Source organism: Neofelis nebulosa, chromosome 7 (genome assembly GCF_028018385.1).
Source record: "Neofelis nebulosa isolate mNeoNeb1 chromosome 7, mNeoNeb1.pri, whole genome shotgun sequence".
NCBI classification, from domain to species: Eukaryota; Metazoa; Chordata; class Mammalia; order Carnivora; family Felidae; genus Neofelis; species Neofelis nebulosa.
The window spans coordinates 52,927,122-52,949,668 of record NC_080788.1 but is presented as its reverse complement, the minus strand read 5'-3'; the positions used below and the strand labels follow the sequence as shown (position 1 = coordinate 52,949,668).

Below are 22,547 nucleotides of genomic sequence, written 5' to 3'. Positions count from 1 at the left end.
GACTTGTCTTATTTAAGACTTTTAGGGACTGCTTGGAAGCAGACTCATATAAAAAAAAGTCACTGGGCTGAGATGTCCTGAAGCTCTCTGGGGTACTAAATACCAAGCAGATGGATCCAAACTGAAGAAAAGATAAATTGCACAAAGCTATGTGAGTGGACATAAGTGAGACAAATAAGTTTCATCCTGTACTAATTTTGAATAATGTATTTAGGATTGTTAATCTGAAGCATACTTAAAAGAAGAGCTTGGAGCTATGCTTTATTTCACGAAAGGAGCCACAAGAAAGGAGCTATGCTTTATTTTCAAGAAAGGCCAGGGGCACCTGGCTGGTCCAGTTTGTAAAGCCTGAGACTCTTGATCTCAGGGTCAGGAGTTCAAGCCCATGTTGGGCATGGAGCCTACTGAAAAAAAGAAAGAAAGAAAGAGAACCATGAGTTATTGTTGACTGTTTCCTAAAGTCATATAGAATGATGCTAGCTCTTGGTGCTAAGAATGTGGAAAATAAAACTGGAAACATTGTTTTATCCTACATTTGACATAATGATAATGAATACCTGGAATCATGCACCTAATTCTGCCCCAAACCCTTAAAAAAAGAGCCTGGTAGATACATAAGGTTGTAATAAAGGGGAACTAAAATAATCAGATTCCCTGCGAAGAAAGTTGCTTTAAAAAAATTATTAAATAAGTGGATATTTGGAGGAAATCCTTACCTTTCTGAATTTTATGTCATAGAGAGCAATTACAATATTAAAAAATACTTCATTTTCTTTTTTTTAAACATCTGTGTTGTTTATAATTTTTTTTGACATTTATTTATTTTGAGAGAGAGGGAGAGGGAGGCAGGGGAGGGGCAGAGAGAGAGGGAGTGACAGAGAATCCCAAGCAGGCTCCATACTGTGAGTGCAGAGTCCAACAGAGGGCTCCAACCCATGAACCATGAGATCATGACCTGAAATGAAATCAAGAGTCGGAAGCTTAACCGACTGAGCCACCCAGGTACCCCAATTTTTTTTAAAGTAGGCTCCATGGCCAATGTGGGACTTGAACTTATGACCCTGACATTAAGAGTCACATGCTCTACCGACTGAGGCAGCCAGGCAACCCCACTTCATTTTCAACATTTGAGAGAACATTAAATTCAGGGCCTATGCTCAACACTAGAGTTCACAATGAATAGAACAGAGGTTCACAACCATCGTTAGAGAATACCAGACTAGACAGATCTTTAGTCCAACTGAGCACAGTTTTTCTCGAGTTCTTAGTAGATTGGCATCTGGTTTGCAGTACACAGTTTCTTGGGTTTGGTAGGCGTGTGTTGGTTGCCAGAGACCAATCATCCCTGGTGAACCTACAATCAACTTCTTCAAGCTACACATCTGAAGGACTGGACTCCTCATCCCACTGAGAGGATAAAGTTCTTACTTTTAATATAAACCTTCTCTTTAATGCTTACCTAGGTTTTGACAGACACCATCCTTGTCTGTGGTGAGCATTTCTGAGCGAGGAAGGTACAGACAGCTCCTGTATGACCAAGATGTGTTCCCCAAAGTTGATTTCTAACTTGGTTGTTTGAAACTGAAAATGCACTTTCCTCAGAGAAACAATGTGACAAACCTGGGTTAGGTTCTCAGGCCCACTCATAGGAGCCCACTTAGCACATATGCCACTCTGTGAGAAGAATGGACACCATGGCATTGTTTCCATGGGGAAAATGGGCCCCAGCAGCTGAACAAGGTCTTCCTTCCTCCCCCACTTCCTACCTCCATGAGTAATGAAGCCAGTGTGTTTACTACAGGAAATGCAGCTCCCAGTGTGGGTGGCTGGGCTCTGTGGCAGACTGGAATGTCATATCCACCTGGCACAGATAGTCTCTCACCTCTCCTGCCCTAAGCCCACCAGTGAGGGGAGTGGCATTAGGTAGGGAGTCTTTCCCCTTTCAGGGTAGGGCTGCTGGTATTCTTTTGTATCAAAGCCAGATACATAATTTCTGGGGTCCCTTGTTCAAAAAGAAAAAAACAAATGCAGCTAAAGATACTAAAACATAAAGGTTTTTTCCTTCCTTCTGGTCTCTCTCGACTTGTCCTGGTGTTTTAAATTTAGATAGACAGTTTATTATAACTTTAATATCGTGCTAAGGAAATATTTTGTTATTAGCATGGATTTCACAATTTTTATATTGCCATAAACAATGCCAGTTTGAAATACAAGAGCATTTAACTCCTATGTGAAGTCACCAAAATGACACAATTTGTTTCATAGCTCATACATGCATATATGTTTTGTTCTTACCAAAGCAGTGGAACACCGCAGAAAACTAACTTAACCATTATTATTTCACTTCTTGATACACGTTCTGCCAGGACTGTCTACCTTTGCCTTCATGAGGAGGAAGAAAGGACCGAAAGGAAAAGGAAATGTTTTCAGCATAAGTGGTTGGCTAATACAGGGAAGAAACACAAGAGAGGGTACAATAGGGTTCCTTGGTCTTTTGTGTTTCTTAGAATGACATTGCCTTCTTTCTGGTTTCAAAGCAAGTTCTGGTTTCTTTCTTTCTTTTTTTTTTTTTTTTTTTTACCATTTATTTATTTTTGAGACAGAGAGAGACAGAGCATGAACGGGGGAGGGGCAGAGAGACAGGGAGACACAGAATCGGAAGCAGGCTCCAGGCTCCGAGCCATCAGCCCAGAGCCTGACTCGGGGCTCGAACTCACGGACCGCGAGATCGTGACCTGAGCTGAAGTCGGACGCTCAACCGACTGAGCCACCCAGGCGCCCCAGCAAGTTCTGGTTTCAATGGAAAGCATGGCCTTTTGGAGTTATCAGCCCCCTCCACTTACTCAGCTGTGGGCATAACACCCCCTGTACTCACTGGCTTTGTTTCACTGAACTCCAGCACAGTGTGGGTCCATGAGTATTCTGTGCTTGTGGGGCATGGAGAATGCTCTCTGTGAATGGGGCAGCAAGGAACAGTGGACGTGCATATTGCTTCTCTTACTCACATGCATGCTCCATTGTCCCATCAATTGTACTATAAAACAGAAGTTCAAAGATAAAATTATTAGCTGGGGCGCCTGGGTGGCCCAGTCAGTTAAGCATCTGACTCTTGATTTTGGCTCAGGTCACAATCTCACAATCTGATTTGTGAGATCAAACCCTGAGACCTGCTCTATACTGCCAGCAAGGAGCCTGCCTGGGATTCTCTCTCTTACTCTCTCTCCCTGCCCCTCTCCAGCTCACACACACACGTGTGTACTCTTTCTCCCTCTCTCAAAAAATAAAAAACTAAGAAAAGGAGGATAAAATTATTAGGAATTTCAAGATGGCAACAGTAGAGTATTAAAACAAGCATAGTCTTTCTGAATGTGGGGTCCTGTATAACACCCTGAGTATGGGAGGCGTGGGGGTGAGGTTGGGGGACGTGGGGAGAGGCCTTTGGCAGCCTAACACGGGCATTCACAAAGATAGAGCCACCCAGGGTGGGCAGATGGATCTTAGGCCTCCTGAGGGCCTCGCTATTTTTGTTTCAGGACACCATACCTAGGGCATTGTTAGAGATGGTGATGGCTTCAGTCAAGACCCCAGAGGTGGGTCTGGATCTATAGGGATGATAACATTTTCAGGGGAGGGTGTCTGAGTAGTGGCAACTGCCAGCTGGCAAAATATTTGTCAAACAGAAGGTGGGAGATGGGATTGTGGAAGGCAGACCTACTAAATCATACTACATACTAGTTGATAACTTGAGTACTCAGAATGCTGAATGTAAACAAATCTTCCACACAAGTTTACTTAGAGTTACAGATAGTAATTACCTTCTTTCCCAAGTGACAGATAGCTTGTCTATTTTGGAATGCAAAAGGGAAGGGAATGACCTTGTACAGTGAAAGCTGCTTTGTCCCCACAGTTGAAAATATTTATCAGTCCCTGTGGATGGGCAGAAGGAAATCATGTCTATTCTTTCTATTTACAGTGGTTATGTGGCAGAAACCCGGATTATTCTCAAAATTACTCCAATAGGTATTTCCCAGTACACTTAAATGTTTAGTTACATAACCATTATTCAAGAAGTGTACACATTTTTGTTTCAGAAAGTAATTTTATTGCACAGAAAGCCTGGCTTTATCTAAAAAAATTTAAGTAGCTTACTTACTGCAGCTTTTCTACAAAATCCCATTTATCATAGCCTAAGAGAATGATATAATGTTTATAAACTGTTTACCCGAAACAGGCTGCTTGGTAGGAATTTGACAAATGATGCTATTACCATTCTCCCAAGGGGTAAGCTCTTTGTTGTCCCATCAAGTTAAATGTAGGATCTTTGATTTTCCTTTATAGGTGTCTCCCACCTCATAAAAGCATTCAACTGATCTGCCTCTTAATGAACTTTACATACAGTTTTAATGGATTTTGACTGAAGACAGTTTCTTCATAATTTTTAACTATAGTCAACTCTCGTTACTCGCAGATTCTGTTTGCAAACTTGACTACTTGCTTCAATTTATTTGTCCCAAAGACTGTACACTGTAAACCAGATGCCAATCCACTAATAACACAAGAAAAGCAAAATCAATACTCAGCATTTTCAGTCATTTGTGGTTATGCAAAGAGTGGTGAAAAATTTGTTGCCTTATGTCTACGTTTCCATAGAGGTTGAACAAGGCAGTAGTCTACCTTCTTGTATCAACTCTCATACTATAAGCAAGTGTCTTTTCTGTGGTCTATTTAGTGCCATATTTTTTTGTTTTGTTGTTGTTGGTGGTGGTGGTGATTTAGCTGTTTAAAATGGTCCCTAAGAATAATACTGATGTGCTGGCGAGTGTCCCTAAGTATAAGAAAGGTGTAATATGCCTTTCAGAGATTATATGTTAGATATTCTTCATTTAGCATGAGTTATAGTGCTTTTGGCCATGAGTTTAATGTTAAAGAATCAACAATATATATTAAATTAGGTGTCTTTAAATAGAAACACACAGAACACAAAATTATACAATGACTGATTGGCAAAAATGTTGAGACCAGAGTTTTGCAGGATCCTAATCCTGTTATTTCCCCTAGAAGCAATGGCTCAGCAGTCACTAATTCAGTGTTCTTGGTGACTTTATAGAACAAAGCTACCATGAACAAAGAATCAACTGTACTTGGCAATGCATTTCTTCAGTGGAAAGTTATTTACAAATCAAATTACAATGTGTTCTTTTAGAAACCATGTCTAAGAGAGCAATCATTTTAAATTAAGAGTATAAACATAGATACATAGAAGCTTCAAGTTAGAGAAGACCTTGGATGTTACACATCTCTGCAGGCCCCTCCTTCCTCATTTCCTTTTATAGCACCCTGACAGGTGGCCATTGTTTTCTGATTGAATGCTTCCGGCAATGTAGCACCGCACTTCACCAGGAAGTCCTGTCCACTATGGTTCAGTTCCAATATCCAAAACTGTCCTTTCTTATACTGAGCCAAAATTTTCCTCTTGGAAATAGCCCTCCTGATGGTTTAGATCTGAACTCCAAAGCAACACGAAACACATCTACTCTTTCCTCTGCATAACAACCCTTTAGCAGATCTCTTTTCTGCAGGTTAAATAGACCCAATTCCCTCATCTGTTTTTCAGAGTATAAGATTTCCACACTTTTCTTGGATGTCTCTTCTGAAAGAATCCTAATTTGTTATGTATGGTAGTTCTTTTTATGTGATATCTATATTTGAACACAAAAAGTTCAGAAATTCTGAGCTCAACAGCATAGGTCTGATACCCCTGTGATTTGAATGCTGGGTGTATCACTTTAACACAATTTACATTATGTCATTATTATTTTTTTATGATTGCTCATGCCGCATGAGTATCTGTAATTTACCCCTATATTATCAAGTCAAGCTGAATCTCCCAAGTCCTGGTCCTTTCCAAATGACTTTTCTGAACAAAGAGGCTATACTTTATATTTACTACAGTTAAATGTCATCTCTTTCTGTAAAAACCATGATTTTGAATAATTATTCTGTCGTCTATCATATTCTGATCTGAGTTCTTAAATTTGCTAAGTATCTTAATTCAAAACATTGACAAAAACATTACTCAGGACTGGGCAAAAGGGGAAGAAAAATGTGTATTGCTGTTTTTGAGAACGCAAGGCTTCAAGATTTGTGTCACTCCATTAATCAGCATTCTTCCAATCAACGTTTCTCTGCAATAATATAAACCCATATCCTCTCATCCCAACCTAAAGGTATCTTGACTTTTTGAAATGACCAACACATTTGTTCAATAATGTAATAATCCTATCAAGAAAGGAAGTGGTATTTCTTTGTAATGATTTACTTGAAAAGACTCCATGACTCCTACTAATAGTTACATTTTCCCTAACACACTGTGTTCTGTGATTTATATTAGGAAATTTCCAGGGTTTGGCATCAAGCTTAGTGGTCTGTATTTTTAAAATCTGTTTTGCTCTCCATCTTGCAAATCATGATACTGGCAGTTTATCTTAATAGGAAGATAGTAATTGAGTTGGAAAAAGATAAAACAAGTAGTCTAATGAGGGAATTTAAATTCAAACAGGTGAAGTGAGGGCAACTGGGTGACTAGAGACTTACCCTTCACTCATCTAAGCATTCACCAACTCCCTCTGATTCTGCCCCAAGACTATCGCTTGTATCGTCATTCCCTTTCTGTGCCCACTAGAGACACATTCTCTCTCTTTCTTTTTCTCTCATGTTTAAACCAGAGTTTGGATTGGGTTTTCCGTCACTGTGACAGAATTCTGACTTACCCAGTAAAGAGTGGCCCTTAGAGGGCATCAGAGTATTGTTACCAGATTAAGGATGCAGGGCAGAAAAAGCAATAGATTCTCCTACCTTCTCCCTGTCTCTAATTTCTTGTTCATCTAACCCACCTTTCCCATTTATGGCAGAATTACCTTTCTAAAGTACTAGTTGTATCATCTAAGTGCCTCTCCTACTGCCTTTAACATAAATCCAAAAGTTTTGGCATCCAAACAAGGCCTTCTCAGTCTGGTGCTAACTTGTCTGCATTCCCCTAGGCCTGTCAGATTTCTTCTACTTCCAAAGTGTGCCTGGCACATTCATGCCTTTGTACATTTTGCTCTCTCATTCAGAAATTTTTTCCCTGATCCTTCCTGATGGAATCACGCCCAGGCTCAGATATTCCCTCTTCCAGTTGAAGCTTTCCTGATGTCCTCATTAATTGTTCTTTCCAATAAGAGCAGGTAATTTGCATTTCTGTTCTGGAAGTAATCATCTCATGCTGCTTTATGGTGTACTTACTCGATCCTCTCCTGCATGACTCCACTACAACAGTGGCTTTCAGACTCTTTTGACAACAGCATAGTTCATAGCAATAATGAGAGATAAGTAGAAATACATTTTACACTGTTATCCAATTGGCTCATTTATATATACTTTATTTCATCAATTTTAAGAAATAAGTCTTCTAGGGGAGCCTGGGTGGCTCAGTCGGTTGAGTGTCCAACTTTGGCTCAGGTCATGATCTCACGGTTCATGGGTTCTAGCCCCACGTCGGCTCTGTGCTGACAGCTCAGAGCCTGGAGCCTGCTTCCGATTCTGTGTCTCCCTCTCTCTCTGCCCCTCCCTGGCTCGTGCTCTGTCTCTGTCTCTCAAAAATAACAATGAAAAGAAAATAGGTCTTCTGTGTTAATATTTCTAAAACCAGGATGCAGCAATAGAGTATCATATTTTGATAAGAGTTTTCACTTGTGTTGTTTTCACTTTCTTAATAGTACATAAAATAATGGCATGTCATGATTAATGACATTTCAGATTTGTTGAAATATAGTAGATAATGGAAACATAAGTTTCACAAAACAGTATTTACCATTTATTATAGGCAATGCTCTCTAGTTTTTTATTCTATTTCCACAAGAAAAAATGCAAGTCATAATCCACCAAAATCACTTCACTACTCACTACTGGATCATAGCCTTCAGTTTGAAAAACTACTGAGAACTGAAACTATTTACAGCCACACAATAGGATTGAGAACGAAGACCGATGACATTAACATGCCTTTACAACTCCACCATTCACAGAAACTTGACTTCAATTCCAAGAAATTCTTGCCCAAGAAGATGAAGTTGCAAATAACTTAACTGCGGTTTCAGGAATTTCCTCAAAGTCCATTTATCTGAACAACAGACTATTGACTGACCTAGCCTTCGTCAGGATAAACAGCCTGCTCCTCAACAGATTACTCTTGAATTTGTCAAACAATTATTTACTCTTCTAGGCTCCCTTCAAAACTCTCCCCTCCCTGTAATCGTCCTGAATGATATTATAAATTCAGTCCAGTCTCAATCATGCTTTCATTGAAAAGACTTGTCTTAAACCAGATGCCCTGAATCTTAGAACTATTCTACGCATGACGTCCCTTTTTGAGATGCTAAGACTATCAACATAGTGGTATCACTTACTGTTGTAAGCAATAAACTTGGCTTTGATCAACAGGTTCTTTTGGTTGTCTTTGCTGGACGTCAGGAGTTGACACTACATTACAAGCTCTCAAGGGAAAAGCAGTATTTATTTGTTTTCCTCCTATCTCCTGCTGGTGATCAAACATTGATGGACAAGGAAGGAAGGGTGTCTCAGGGATCTGAGGGTATCCTATTGCGGGGGCAGGAGGGATGTGTAATGGTCACACCTAAGGAGCTCTTGTTGCAGAGAGACTGCATCCACAAAATCTTGCGGTTGGAAACAGGCTCCCCCTTTCTCTTGGTTTTATCTACTCAACCTCTTCACACCTGGTACTCAGATGATACTGTTTTAAATATAAAACATATAGAACACACCAGCTCTATCCCAACCACTTAACTTCAAGCTACTATGTGATATTTAAAGTGGTTATTTGCCTCAAGCTTGAAGATGGGCATAATAATGGTTAAGGGGCTACCAAACGTTTGGTCCTCACCAGGAATTATTAAGTCATTGAAAAAATGTGCTGAGTGTTGTATGAAAGGAGAGAAGGTTAGCACTCCCCTTGACAAGGATGGAAGAATGAAGAAATCAGGAGACTATAGATGCTGGAGAGGATGTGGAGAGACGGGAACCCTCTTGCACTGTTGGTGGGAATGCAAATTGGTGCAGCCGCTCTGGAAAGCAGTGTGGAGGTTCCTCAGAAAATTAAAAATAGACCTACCCTATGACCCAGCAATAGCACTGCTAGGAATTTATCCAAGGGATACAGGGGTACTGATGCATAGGGGCACTTGTACCCCAATGTTTATAGCAGCACTCTCAACAATCGCCAAATTATGGAAAGAGCCTAAATGCCCATCAACTGATGAATGGATAAAGAAATTGTGGTTTATATACACAATGGAATACTACGTGGCAATGAGAAAGAATGAAATATGGCCTTTTGTAGCAACGTGGATGGAACTGGAGAGTGTGATGCTAAGTGAAATAAGCCATACAGAGAAAGACAGATATCATATGGTTTCACTCTTATGTGGATCCTGAGAAACGTAACAGAAACCCATGGGGGAGGGGAAGGGAAAAAAAAAAAAAAAAAGAGGTTAGAGTGGGAGAGAGCCAAAGCATAAGAGACTGTTAAAAACTGAGAACAAACTGAGGGTTGATGGGGGGTGGGAGGGAGGGCAGGGTGGGTGATGGGTATTGAGGAGGGCACCTTTTGGGATGAGCACTGGGTGTTGTATGGAAACCAATTTGACAGTAAATTTCATATATTAAAAAAAAAAAAAAAAAAAAAAAGTGCTGACCCGTGTCTCTAAATTGACAAATAACTACATAAATTTCCCATAAATGCTGGAAAGGCTCCTTGGACCAAATAAGTCATGGTAAATAAAATTAAGTTTGCTTTCATCCAAGTAGTCCCAAGAAGGCACCAATCTACATTTCCCACTACATCTCACAGTACACCCCTTCCCAAATTCTGATTCAGGCCTAGTCCCAGCTCAGCAACAAGCCAGGTGCTCTCCTTCCTGTTTTAGCTGTCTTGCTGTTCCCAACGCAACAACACCCTCCCCCTCGTCTCCTCTGGTTATATCTCCTTCAGATCCAGCTGAGCCTCCTCTGGTTATATCTGCTCCTTCTGGTCCAGATGAAAGATCACCCGTGGCGACCTCACTTAGAAGCCCTCCTCCTAACCCTCAGGTAGAATTAATGACCTTCTTAGCTTTTAGCCGCTAACAGTGTTGGCTTCGTACTCAGGCTGCTACCTTTTAGCCAACCTGTCTTCAGGCCCAGGCTTTCTTGTTTCCCGGCCCATCCCTAAGCACACGGGCTAAGGCTCACTCCTCTCGGATGGCCCAGTGGCTTGCCCGTAGTAGGTGAGCAAATAAACACTAGCAAGGAGTTTGGTCACTTTGTGCTATAGTGATGTGGCAAGGGCAGAGCACAGAGGGCCCGTCTGCCCACCTCCCACCCAGCCCCCGGCCCAGCCCAGCCCACCTGAGGTGGCTGATGACACCGCGTGCCTCTCCCGCCGCCCCCGCAGCGCGCGGAACCCAGTCACCAGCGTTGGAAATTCCGGCGCGTGCAAGGCGCTCGGGGCCGAGCGGGGGCGGGGGAACCCGTGGAGTGAGCCTGTGACGCGAGGGGGCGTGGCTCATGGATACCCCGCCCCCTCTCCCTCGCCCTCTCTCGCGGGTCGGGGTTACATGGCGGCGACTGCGGCAAAGCGAGAGCCTCGGAGACGCCGCTGCCGCCAGCACAGCCGGAGACCTGAGCCGACATTGGGGGCTGTCCGCGGGCCCCGCACTCCCTCGATGAGCCGGAGAAGTCCCGTGAGTGTGTGTGTGTACGTGTGCGGGGCGCGCCGGCAGGGCGGCTCTGGAGGGCGCCGCGGCGGGCCCGCCGGCGGCGGCGGAGCCGGCTCCTTCCTCCATTGTGTGTGACCCTCCGGCGGCCGCCGCTCAACAAAGGCGCTTTTGTTCCGTCTCCGGCCCTCCCGCCCGCCGGCCCGCCCGCTCGGGCCTGGCCGGCGCGTCCCCGCGCGAGCCGGCGGGCGGCGGGCGGCGGGCTGGGGTCCCCGCGTGGGGCCGGCAGAGCGGCCGGCGCGCCCCTCCCACCCGGCACGCCCCTCGCCGGCTGCCGGGCCCGGCCGCGCCCGCCGGCCCCGGGGCCCAGCTGCTCCGCTGCGGCACCGCCAACCGCGCCGGGCTCCGCGGGTTCGAAGCCCGCCCCGGGCGGCGAGCGACGGGCGAGGGGCGGTGGCCGGGATGGGCGGCCCGGGGAGCGTGAGGTGGCGCGGAGTCTCGCCTTCTTGGCACGCTGCCTTCGAAATGCTCCCGCGTCTCCTCCCCCATCCCACTCCGGTGACTCGGCCTCAGCTGACTCCGGCCGGGCAAAGTCTCCAGTGGACTCGGCGAATTGCGTAGCGCGCACCACTCACCCGGCTGGTCTCAGAGCCCCGAAGTCTTCTGCCTAAGTTTTGAGTTGTAGCTGTAAATGAGGTACAGAAAACTTGTCCGAGTCGGAATTCCTAATTTCTTTTCTCCACCCCCCCCCCCCCCCTACTGCAGCCTTTCCTTAGCTGCGTTCGGGACTTGGAGCATTGGTCTTTGAAAGTACCCAAATGGAAACTTGTTTTGTCAGTTCACTGAAAAGGGCCTCTTCACTTGGCTGTGCGTTTTTATCTGATTTAGTGAGGTGCGTTGAAAAGTAAAGGTCTTCTAGCCTCCTTTGTTCCTTGGCTTAGCGAGACTCAACTGGTTCAGGTGTTAGGTGGGAGCTCTGTGAAGCAGGATCTTTTTGATTCCTTTCCTGTTTTATTTATCTTTTGCTTGCTCATTGGCAAACATCCAATGAAGTGGTGGAATTAGAAGCTTTATTGCGTTTGCAGCAAAATTCATGTTGTTTTCTTCAGTGCTAAAAATGCTCTTAAAAGTCAGTATTAACTTTTTTAACGATGCAAGATGATTTGTCAAGGGAAAAAAATTAACGGGGGACAAAATGGAGCTCAGACAGCTTCAGTGTAATTTTCTGATTGCTTGTTTCTTCTAGCCTTGTTCTGTTTTAAAGTTCTGATTGGATATATTCTCTCTTAAGCGTTGGGAAACTGAGATGGAAAGAGTAATCTGACAGAAAGAATGTAGGGTCCAAACAGGGCCTGGCCCTGAAAAGGAATGGCTTCTAGAGTTTCTTCTTAGAAATGTCAGGTTTTAATGTGTGAAAAGTAATTTTGAACTGGGTGGAAGAATTTCTAACCTCTCTAACAAGTCGTTGTTCAAACACGTTTATGAAGGGCTTGCTTGCAGTGTGCCAAGGAGTGTAAAGTCCTTTCACATATATATGTTACATCACTTAGTAAGAATTGCCTGGTGAAACTTGTAAAATTGCTTATTGGTGTTCTAAATTCAGTAATTGTAGTCATCTAGGAAATATGCCAGATTTGAGCAGGACATGTTTTATTATTTAGATGTTACTGTTAAGCAAAAAAAAAAAAAAAAAAATCTCTGGGAAATAGGGAATTGTTTATAAAAACCTTTATATATGACCATATTTTGGAGTTCATTTACTTGCAAAAGAGGATTAAATGTAGTGTTTGGCTACTCTTTGTGATTAAGAAAGAATCTGAAGAAGATTGATTTGAAGATGAGTTAATTTTGCGATAGAAACAGCACATGTTCTCATGACAAGTGTTAGTACTAAATGTGTTGCAGTGTTTTGCATAAGTTCATTTAAGCATCGTGAGAATTCATAACTGACAAAATAGTAAGGTTTGCTGACTCAGGGTACATTACTGAAGGGGATGGGGTCTGGTAGGAGGAAGCTTAGAAGTGTGGCAAGTTTTGAGTTGGATGATGACTCATACTGCCCACAGACTGCTACGTGGCCCTTTTTTTTTTTATACACTGTATTTTTTTAAATGATAGGGCTAAAATGTTTCTGTCCACATCATAATTCTCTCAAGAGGAGCCACAGTTTCTCTAAGAGTAATGGCTTCTTAAATTGCATTTTAAAAGAAGGTCATATAACCTACAGGTGGAATTTTGTAACGTTTGTTGAGAGGTAAAATTAATTGCTGGTCAGTTGCTATGATTAAACGTTTGATACCAGCAGTTCTTCCCTTATTGAGAGATTTGTTAAGGATTATTTAAAAACAGAACTTTTGTGGTATGGGTAGAAATTAACCTTATGTTCTCATTGGTAATTTAAAAGTTATCTTTAATATCTAGAAATTAGTTTAAATAAATGTAAAGGTGCAGAAATATTAATCGGATATAGCTCTGAACATGAGCATTTCACTCTGATAGAATTATACATAGTGCTTTCTCCTGATCTACATGAATTTTCTGTTTTAATAAAGACAACTTGAAGTAGGTGTTGTTATAGGCACTTTTTCATCAGTGCTTTTTTCCCCCAAGTTTATTTTTAATTATTTTTAATTTTTAAGTAGTCTCTACACCCAACATGGGGCTCGAATTCACAACCCTGAGGTCAGGAGTCCCATGCTCCACTGACTGAGCCAGCCAGGCACCCCTCATCAGTCTTTGTTTTAAAGACCAGCAGAATGTAAGGTTCCAAATTTAGGACTCAAACTGAAATTTGGTAACAAGATATTTTGACAGAGTTTTTAAAGCCACCATTTAGCAGGTTGGCTTAAAATAAGACTGAGGGGGGAAAAAAGATTGAGGAGAATAGCAGTTTGTTTTAAAAGTGAGAAGAAAAACTCCCCATCCCCTAGGTTTTCTTCTCAAAGTGATTTATTTGAAGAGTTTTGCAGGTAGTAAGGTGTATTGTTAATGTGAATTAAATCTTTGGAAAGATTTTGGAAGATCCTTCCATGATTTATACAGAAGTTTAATGAAGTTTAATTTAAACTTTGTATTTCCCACTAAAGGAAGTATAAAAATACAAATGTAAAAGTATCGTATATTTTCAAAACATCCTATCACCTAGAGGTTGAACATGTTGTATTTCCAGGTTTAAAAAAAATTTTTTTTAAGTATATTTATTTATTTTGAGAGAACAAGTGGGTGCACAAGCAGGGGCAGGGCAGAGAGAGCAGGAGAGACCGAATCCTAAGCAGGCTCTTTGCCATCAGCACAGAGCCCGATGTGGGGCTCTAACTCACATGAGATCATGACCTGAGCTGAGATCAAGAGTAAGATGCTTAACTGACTGCGCTCCCCCCCGCCCCCCACCAGTATTATCTTTTTAAGAGTATAGATAATTACCTGTCATTCATAATTCAGAATTTATGAACACACTGGATACCTTAGCCTGTCTCCTTTCCATGAGATCCTTATGAAACGGTGAGCCACACCTCTGCGGTCCAGTTCCTTGTTCGCATTGCTCATTTGAACCATGTGTTACTCTAGGACTCCTGTTAAAATAGATGTCTCAAAATAAGTTCTTTGTGGCATTGTTGGCTGCCCTGTGTCAGCTCTTTCAGCCTGTTTTGTGGGCTGTTAACATTACTCTGTAGCTTGCTAGTGGTATGGGGATTTTGGTCAGTATTATTGCTCAGAGACCTGACTGAAACTTTACAAAAACAAAACAACATAGTGTTATTGTAGTTAATGGCTTTTCCCAGGGAGTTGGCTTTTGATGTGGAGCTGATGCTTTTAAGGTAACAGTGGTATGGGCTGAGTCCAGCATCAAGTTTTTTCTTCCATAAGCTGTGTATTTAGAAAATATAGTGTGCCCCGCTGATGGTTCTTAAAAGGTTTGTCTTTCATACATGTCAGCCCTTTAAATCTATTTAAGGATTTAAAAGTGTACAGAGATTGAACGTTTATATAGCAAATCAGATTTTTCCATTGATTTTCATTTAAAGTTACTATGTCATTTCATGGGAAAAAAATGGTAGCACAAAAGTTGTTTGTTAGAATACTTCAGGGAAGAAACTTCCTCTGCTGAGAATGAAATCTCTGCATTTAATTCTGTATCAACTATAAAATATTAGCGTTTACAGAGGAGTCATGGCCATTTTCTTACCCCAGGTACATGATAGCTGAGGAACCCGAGGCCCAGAGAGAACTAACATCTTAGTACTCAGTGTTATTTCTGAACCAGCAGTATTAACATCACCCAGAAATTTGTTAGTGCAGAGTTCTCCACCCCATCCCAAGGCCTACTGAATTAGAATCTGCATTTTCACAGGACTCTTAGGTGATTCAAATGCACACTCATTTCTAGAAGCTCTGCTAAATGATGTATATTTAGTTGCTTAACTGGTTAGTGACTGATTTGGAAAATTCAGGTTTTCTGAGTTGCTCCTTTTATTGGGTCTCCTGAAAAAAGTCAAAAGGGAAATTGAAGCTCTAATTGATCACTGTTCAATAGAACTTTCTGTGATGATGGAAGTGTTGTATTCTTTGTTGTCCAGTGAGGTAGCCTCTAGCCACTAGCCACATGTAACTGTTGAGCACTTTATGATGCCTAGTGTACCTGAGGAACTGAATGTTTAACTTAATTTTATTTATTTATTTTTAATGTTTATTTTTGAGAGAGAGAGAGAGACAAAGCACAGACAGGGGAGGGGCGGAGAGAGAGGGAGACACAGAATCTGAAGCAGGCTCCAGGCTCTGAGCTGTCAGCACGGGGCTTGAACTCACGAACTATGAGATCATGACCTGAGCCGAAGTCGGACACTCAACTGACTGAGCCACCCAGGCGCCCCTGTTTTAATTATATTTAAATAGCTGCGTGTAGCTAGTGGCTACCATATTGGACAGTGCAGATCTAGATGATTTTTGCCTGTACCAAATTTAAAATAATCTAAGGTGTAATTTAATAAGTGATTAGGCTCAGTTTAATACTTTCCTTCTTGGGGCACCTGGATGGCTCACTTGGTTAAGCAGCCAACTCTTGATTTCAGTTCAGGTCATGATCTCACTGTTCCTGAGATTGAGCCCCTCCCGCGTAGGGCTGTGTGCTGGCAGCATAGAGCCTGCTTGGGATTCTCTCCCTGTCTGCCTCCCCCACCACACCACTCGCTCACTCTCTCAAAATAAATAAATATTAAAAAATAATTTCCTTCTTCATTTACAAATTGGAAAGATGGTTTCTAACTGCTTGCTTTTCCATTATACCCAGATATGATTTTAGTAGTTAATATAAAGTACTGCCAGTTTTCTGATTGATACTGTTGTATTTAGTAGGTAATGTAAGTTGCAAGAATGTATGTTTTCCTGTTTGTCTTAATAAAGATATTTTCACTCAGATTAAACAAATTAAAGGGGCGTCTGGGTGGCTCAGTCAGTTAAGTGTCTGACTTCGGCTCAGGTCAGGATCTTACGGTTCTGAGTTTGAGCCCAGCATCAGGCTCTGTGCTGACAGCTCAGAGCCTGGAGCCTACTTTGGATTCTGTGCCTCTCTCTCTGCCCCTCTCCCGGTCACACCCTGTCTCTCTTGCTCAAAAATAATAAACATTAAAAAATTAAAAATAGTTGTTAAATAAATGTGCCTTAATTTTAATCTTGTAGATAGTATCGAGGGGATAGTTTTTGCCTCTGGTCTAGTACCTCCAGGCTTGTTGGCACTTGTTGATAGCTGCCAGATTGATCTCCCATTTTTAAAAAATGTTTTATTTATTTTTGAGAGAGAGAGAGAGCACGAGCTCAAGAAAGTGGGGGAGAGGCAGAGAGAGGGTGACAGAGGGTCTGAAAGGGGTTCATGCACTGACAGCAGAGTGCCCAATATGGGGCTTGAACTCAGAAGCCACTAGATCATACCCTGAGCCAAAATAAAGAGATGCTTAACCGACTGAGCCACCTAGGCACCCCTGCCATTTTTTATATTATTTCCAGGTGCAGAAACATTGATTGATTCTTAACCTCGCACATTAGGCACAGGGAAGAACTAACCCTAAGGTAAATCAGACTGGCCAGTGTCCAGATCTTCACATTTACTATGTATATGATTTCAGTGAAGTTGTTTTCTCTCTCAGAGTATCAGTACTTTTGTTTGTAAAATAAGATTTGCAAGGTACTAGTTCTGAGTAGCAGAAATAATTTGTCACTTAGAAAATGTCTCGCGCTTAATACATACTTAGTAAATACAAATTGCCTTCCTAAGACCTCCTGGTTAGCTTTTATGGCCTTCTGTAATTTAGTCTTATGCTTAAGATTTCAACCAGGCTTAAGACATAGTGTAATTTTAGATTTTACTGGTTTCTACTGGTTGCTGTAACTTCATGCTTTGCTTCACTCGTGTCATATCCCTTGTAGATTCTTCCACTTGAGCTCTGCTTTCCTTCTCTTGACCTCTTATGGACTCATCTCTTGGTTGTATCATGAATTTTTCCCTTTCTACTGGATCGTCTTTATTAGTACATAAATGTGCTCTGAACTATCTAATGTGGTAGCCACTGGCCACATGTGGCTATTTAAATAAAAATTTATTGAGGAAAGACAATCAGTTTCTCAGACTTCTAACCATAGTTCATTTGTTCAGTAGCCATATGTGGCTGATTGGCTACCATATTGAACAGTATGTCTATAGAAATCTGCTACATACCCTCTCCTGATTGATTGCACATTCTCCTCTAGCTACTAATTTCTCATTTCTCTGATTGTCTTTGAAGCAAAATTTCAAGGGTTGTCTTTGTGTGCTCTCTCCTCTTTGCTCCTCAGCCTGCTCTAGACTGGCTTCTGTCACCATCTCAACCCCATGAAATTGCTCTAATCAAGATACCAGTGACTTTTGATTTACCAAATTCACCTTACTGGATCTTGTAATAGAATTCAATATAGTTGACTACTGTTTTCTGCATATTCACCTGCTTTTCTTAGCTTATGAGACATATATTCTTGTTTTTCTGCTACCTCACACCTTGTTAAAATTTTTTACAGGCTTCTGTCCTCTACCTGCCTCCACATATTGGCATATCCCAGAGTTTAGTTCTGGGCCTCCCCCAACCCTTTCTAAATTCTTTCCCCAGCTGGTCGACTCGTTCAACTTAAGTACTGTCTACCGTGGATAATTCTCAGATTTACATTTAGACTTCTCACCTGAGCTCCAGACATTATCCAGTGTGTACCTGATACTACCACTCAGTTACCTAAACAGACACTATGTAAATAGGCTTAACATATCCAAAATAGAACTTTTTCCCATATTATTCTTCTTCCAGTCTTCCCCATCTCAGTAATTGGCACCTAGGTGTTGTCCTTAAATCCTCTTCCCCTTACCCCCATATCTAATCCATCACCAGATTCTCTTAGTCTCCAGAATATTGTTTGAATCTCTCTCCTATTTTACATCTTGATTGCTACCATCCTAGTTTTAGCCACCATCACCTCACTTGGCCTACTGAAAATAGCTTTTAACTGGTTCTACTTTCACTCTATTATCTTCAGTCCATTCTCCTACCAGTAGCCAGAATTCATCTTTTTAAAATGTAAATGAAACTGTGCCAGTTGTCTGCTTAAATCCTTCATAGCTTTCCTTTGTGCTTACTGTAAAATTCAGAGCCTCATGTGTTATTTTTCTACTTGTCTAGTTTTAACTCCACGTCACTCCCCCCTCTCTTTGCTCAGGATGCTGTGGCTACACTGCCATCCTTTCCTCCAAAATACCACGTTCTTTCCTTCTTTAGGTTGTATTTGCTGTTTTTTCTGCTTGGAATGCTCTGCTCCCATCTCATAGCAATGCTGGTACCGTCTTATTTAGATTTCAGCTTCTTAGATGGCCATTTCCCAGACATTCAATCATAGCACTTAGATAAATCTGGAGTTATGTTATTTCTTTGTTAATCTGTCCTCACTAGATTGTAAACTAGATTGTAAACTCTTTGGAAGTAGAAGAACCTTAACTGTCTTAATATGCACTGTACCATCAAATAGTGCCTGACACATGCCAGGTACTCAGTAAATTAAATTTTTGTGGACTATAGAAAATGTTTGATTCCTTTAAGCTTCTAAAAGGGAAAACTACATTAAAGATTGTGTTGTCAATGTAACATGTGATTCTGGCCTGGGTCCTTTAGCTCTCAAGTACATTATTGGTATATTTGTAGAAACTTAAATGGGATCTGAGTATTCGATAGTAGTATTATACCAGCGTTAATTTCCTGATCTTGATTACTTTTTGGTTATACAGAAGAGTGTCCTGTCTGTAGGAAATATATTGTACTCTGTAAGAGGTGGGGGAGAAGGTCATGGGCTTTAGTTTGCAACCTGAGATTCAAATCATGGCTCTTTCATTGATGTGTGATGTTGAATGCATTATTTAAATTGTCTGAAATAAAGATCATAAAATCCATTTTACAGCCTTGTTAGGATTTAGTATAAGAGTATATGTCCAGTACAATAGTTGCCACATAATACATTCTTAATCAAGTTTGTTATTTCAATGAAAATATGTATATCTTGATTAACATGGTTAATTTCCATTTCTTTCGGAATTACCAATGAATCTGTAACGTTTAATGTATTGGTTTATATTATGATTGATGTAAAAGTATAAAAGAACCTCTTGACAAACTAAGTATTACTTGCAGTTGTTGATTTATTTAGTTTTCCTTTTTTCCCTTCCTTTTACTCTCCATTGATGGACATGTTATTAAGTAAACATAATGACCAAAAAGGAAGAAGGTGTTTAAGGATAACCTGTGAGCCTTTTACTAGTTATCACAGTCTTTTTAAAATATTATAAATTATTTCACCAATTCTGTAAACCTTAGAATTGCATGATTCAGTTCACCCCTTTCCAGCACTTTGTGCTCTTGTTGTCTTAAAATTTATTTCTACATGTGCTGTAAACCCCATGATACATTATTATTTTTGCTTTAAATAATCAGTAATCTCTTAAAGACATTTAAACATGTAGATGTTTTTTGTTTTGTTTTAAGATTTTTTATATTCCCCAGTTATTTACCCCTTCCGGAAATTTTGTTCCTTTCTGCAGCTTCCATTTGTTGTCATTTTCCTTCAGCCCAAGAACTTTTAGCATTTCTTTAGCAAAAGTCTGAGGGAGACCAATTCTTGTCACTTTTGTCTCTTTGAAAATGTCTGTATTTCATCTTCACTTTTGAAATGTATTTCCCTAGATACAGAATTCTGGGTTAATATTTCCTTTTTTTTTTTTTTTTTTTTTTTTTTTGGCACTTGAAAGATGACGTTAGGTTGTCTTCTGGCTTTCATCATTTCTAGTGATAAATCAGCCATCCTATTCATTCTTCTCTTAATATATTTAACTCTTTTTTACCTGGTTGCTTTTAAGAGGAGCTCTTTTTTTTGTTTTGTTTTTTTTTTCCTCTTCCTCCATTTTCAACAATTTGGCTATGATCTGCCTAGGTATAAATTTCTTTATATTTATCCTGCTTGCCTTGCATTGAGTTGTTGAGTCTGTGAGTAGGTGTCTTTTGTCAGTTTTGGAAAGTCTTTGTTGACTATCTCTTCATATATTTCTACCCTGTCAGCTTTCTGAATCTGTTCAGCCTAGCTGTTAGCTCGTGGGACTGCTTGGACATTTCTTTGCTTTCTGGTACCACTTCAGGTTTTCTGTACTTTGTGTTTTTGCCCTGTTTATTTGCTTTAGGAAGAACATCTGCCTTATACTCAGAATGCATTGCTTCCTGACTTGTCCCTCGCCACCGCCCTCAGAGGGCAGCTGCCTTGGATGTGTTGGAGGCCCATATGCTTCATGAGATTCTCTCTTTGCTTTCCTGCCTTACCCTCAGATTTTTGTTCTCAGTGAGGACCTGTGGGGAAGAGTTGGCGGGTGGGACTTGAAGCTGGGCCTCCTCTGAATTCTAATCTGTTTGCTGAAACCACATGTAGCTATTAAAGTTGGTTATAAATTTGGTTGGTTTCTTCTCAGTTTTGTTAGTGGTAAATTATTTACTTTGCCAGGAATGAGAATAGTTATGCCATGGTCCTTCTTTTATGAAGGGCTTAATGTTTTCTAGAATTTATTTAGATTTCTTTGGGGCACCTGGATGGCTCAGTCAGTTAAGCGACCTACTTCAGCTCAGGTCATGATCTCACAGTTCGTGGGTTCGAGTCCTGTGTTTGGCTGTGTGCTAACATCTCAGAGTCTGGAGCTTGCTTTGGATTCTGTGTCTCTCTTTGCCCCTCCCCCTGCTTGCGTGCGCGCGCGCTCGCTCTCTCTCTCTCTGTCTCAAAAATAAATATTAAAAAAATTTTTTTAGAATTTAGATTTCTTTGCATCTTTAGATTTCCTGTTGAGTTTTTTTTAAAACTGCAATATTGTAGCTTATCCAACTTATTGTGGTTTATAGGGTGAGAGTAATAGAGTCTTGTAATTTTCTGCATTCCAATCAGAAGTGGAAATCCTGAGCCTTTCTTTAAAATTATAAAACTTTTGTTGTACCTGGGTGGCTCAGTTGGTTAATTATCCAGCTCTTGATTTTGGCTCAAGGAATGATATCACGGTTTCATGGGTTCGAGCCCTGCATTGGGCTTTGCACTGGCAGCACAGAGCCTGATTGGGATTTTCTCTCTCCCTTTCTCTGCCCCTCCCCCACTCATACTGTCTCTCAAAAAAGATAAATAAACTTAAAAAAAATTATAAAATTTTAGAGCTGGAAGAGGCTGTAGTAGTCATGTAGTTTAGCTACATCATTTTCCTGATGAGGAACTGAGGCCTAGAAATGTGGACTACTTTGATACACAGCTAATTTAGCCTTGAATCCTGAACTAGATGTCAGATCTCTTTAATTCATTTTTTACCCCCTTTTAATATGGGCTTAGTGAACCCAGACAGGAATTTTTCAGTAGTGCCAAACGTTAGTGTGAATCTGACAGGAAACTTACACTGTGCTTTTTAATCTTGTAAGCTTGTTCAGCCTTGGAGAAATGAGAAACAAACCAGGAAGGATATTCCAGAAAAGTTACATGCCATTCTGATTCATTTTTTTTTTTAATTGGGTATTATTCTCCAATGAAGTATGTGGTTCTGTCCATTTGATGAGAGTCCAAAAGTGTTTTGCATGGCCTTCTTCATACCCTCACCAGGGTTAGCTGAAAAATGACAGCAGTTATGTTTGATGTGCAGTCTGGAAAGCTTTGATGTTAAATGCCATAGAGCCTGCTAGGATGAACTGAAGAATAATCAGAATAATGTCAAGGTCTCCCATATCTTCATGATACCTACTTGCTATCACATGGGCTAATGGCTTCCTATAGAATCCTGCTTGTCTACTAATATAAGACGCTATTTCAGTGGTACCACCCCTTCTTACTACCTCGACAACAAAAAAGGCACTATAACAAAGCTGAAGGTTTTTGTTTTTGTTTTCAGTCTGAGTGAGCTTGTTTCACATGTTGATAAACCTGTGTGTTTACCATAGGGTGAGGCTCCTGGGGGGAATGCCTGGAAAGGAAAGTACCAGATCTAGGAGTCATCACTGATGTTCCCCTGTGGTAGGTCAGAGTATGATCTGATTCTGAAAAAATTGAGGATAGAGCTTATCTTCTCCAAAACTTCTTACTGTCAAATACAATTTGATATTTACATTAATTCACTCAGTACAGTTTTTAAAATGCCTACAAGTACCAGGTACTATGCTCAGAAAGTATTAATAAAGCAACTGAATCTCAAACCTTTTATTTTAAAAAAGAGCTACATGCAACAAAGGG

At 40.9% G+C, this 22,547-nt stretch overlaps 1 protein-coding gene and 1 pseudogene across 2 annotated transcripts in view; both read left to right on the top strand.

The window, feature by feature from the left end:
* The window catches only part of MAPK6 (mitogen-activated protein kinase 6), a 48,032-nt gene that overhangs the window by 909 nt on the left and 24,576 nt on the right, over positions 1 to 22,547 (top strand). Inside the window, exon 1 of one of the 2 annotated variants that reach the window (XM_058737710.1) lies at positions 10,641 to 10,778. The exons of the other annotated variant lie outside the window; for it this stretch is intronic. The gene's annotated coding sequence lies outside the window, so the exon portion shown is untranslated. Of the gene's footprint in view, positions 1 to 10,640; positions 10,779 to 22,547 lie in introns of those variants that run through there. 2 annotated transcript variants of the gene reach the window in all.
* LOC131518533 (U6atac minor spliceosomal RNA) lies at positions 8,976 to 9,029 on the top strand (annotated as a pseudogene).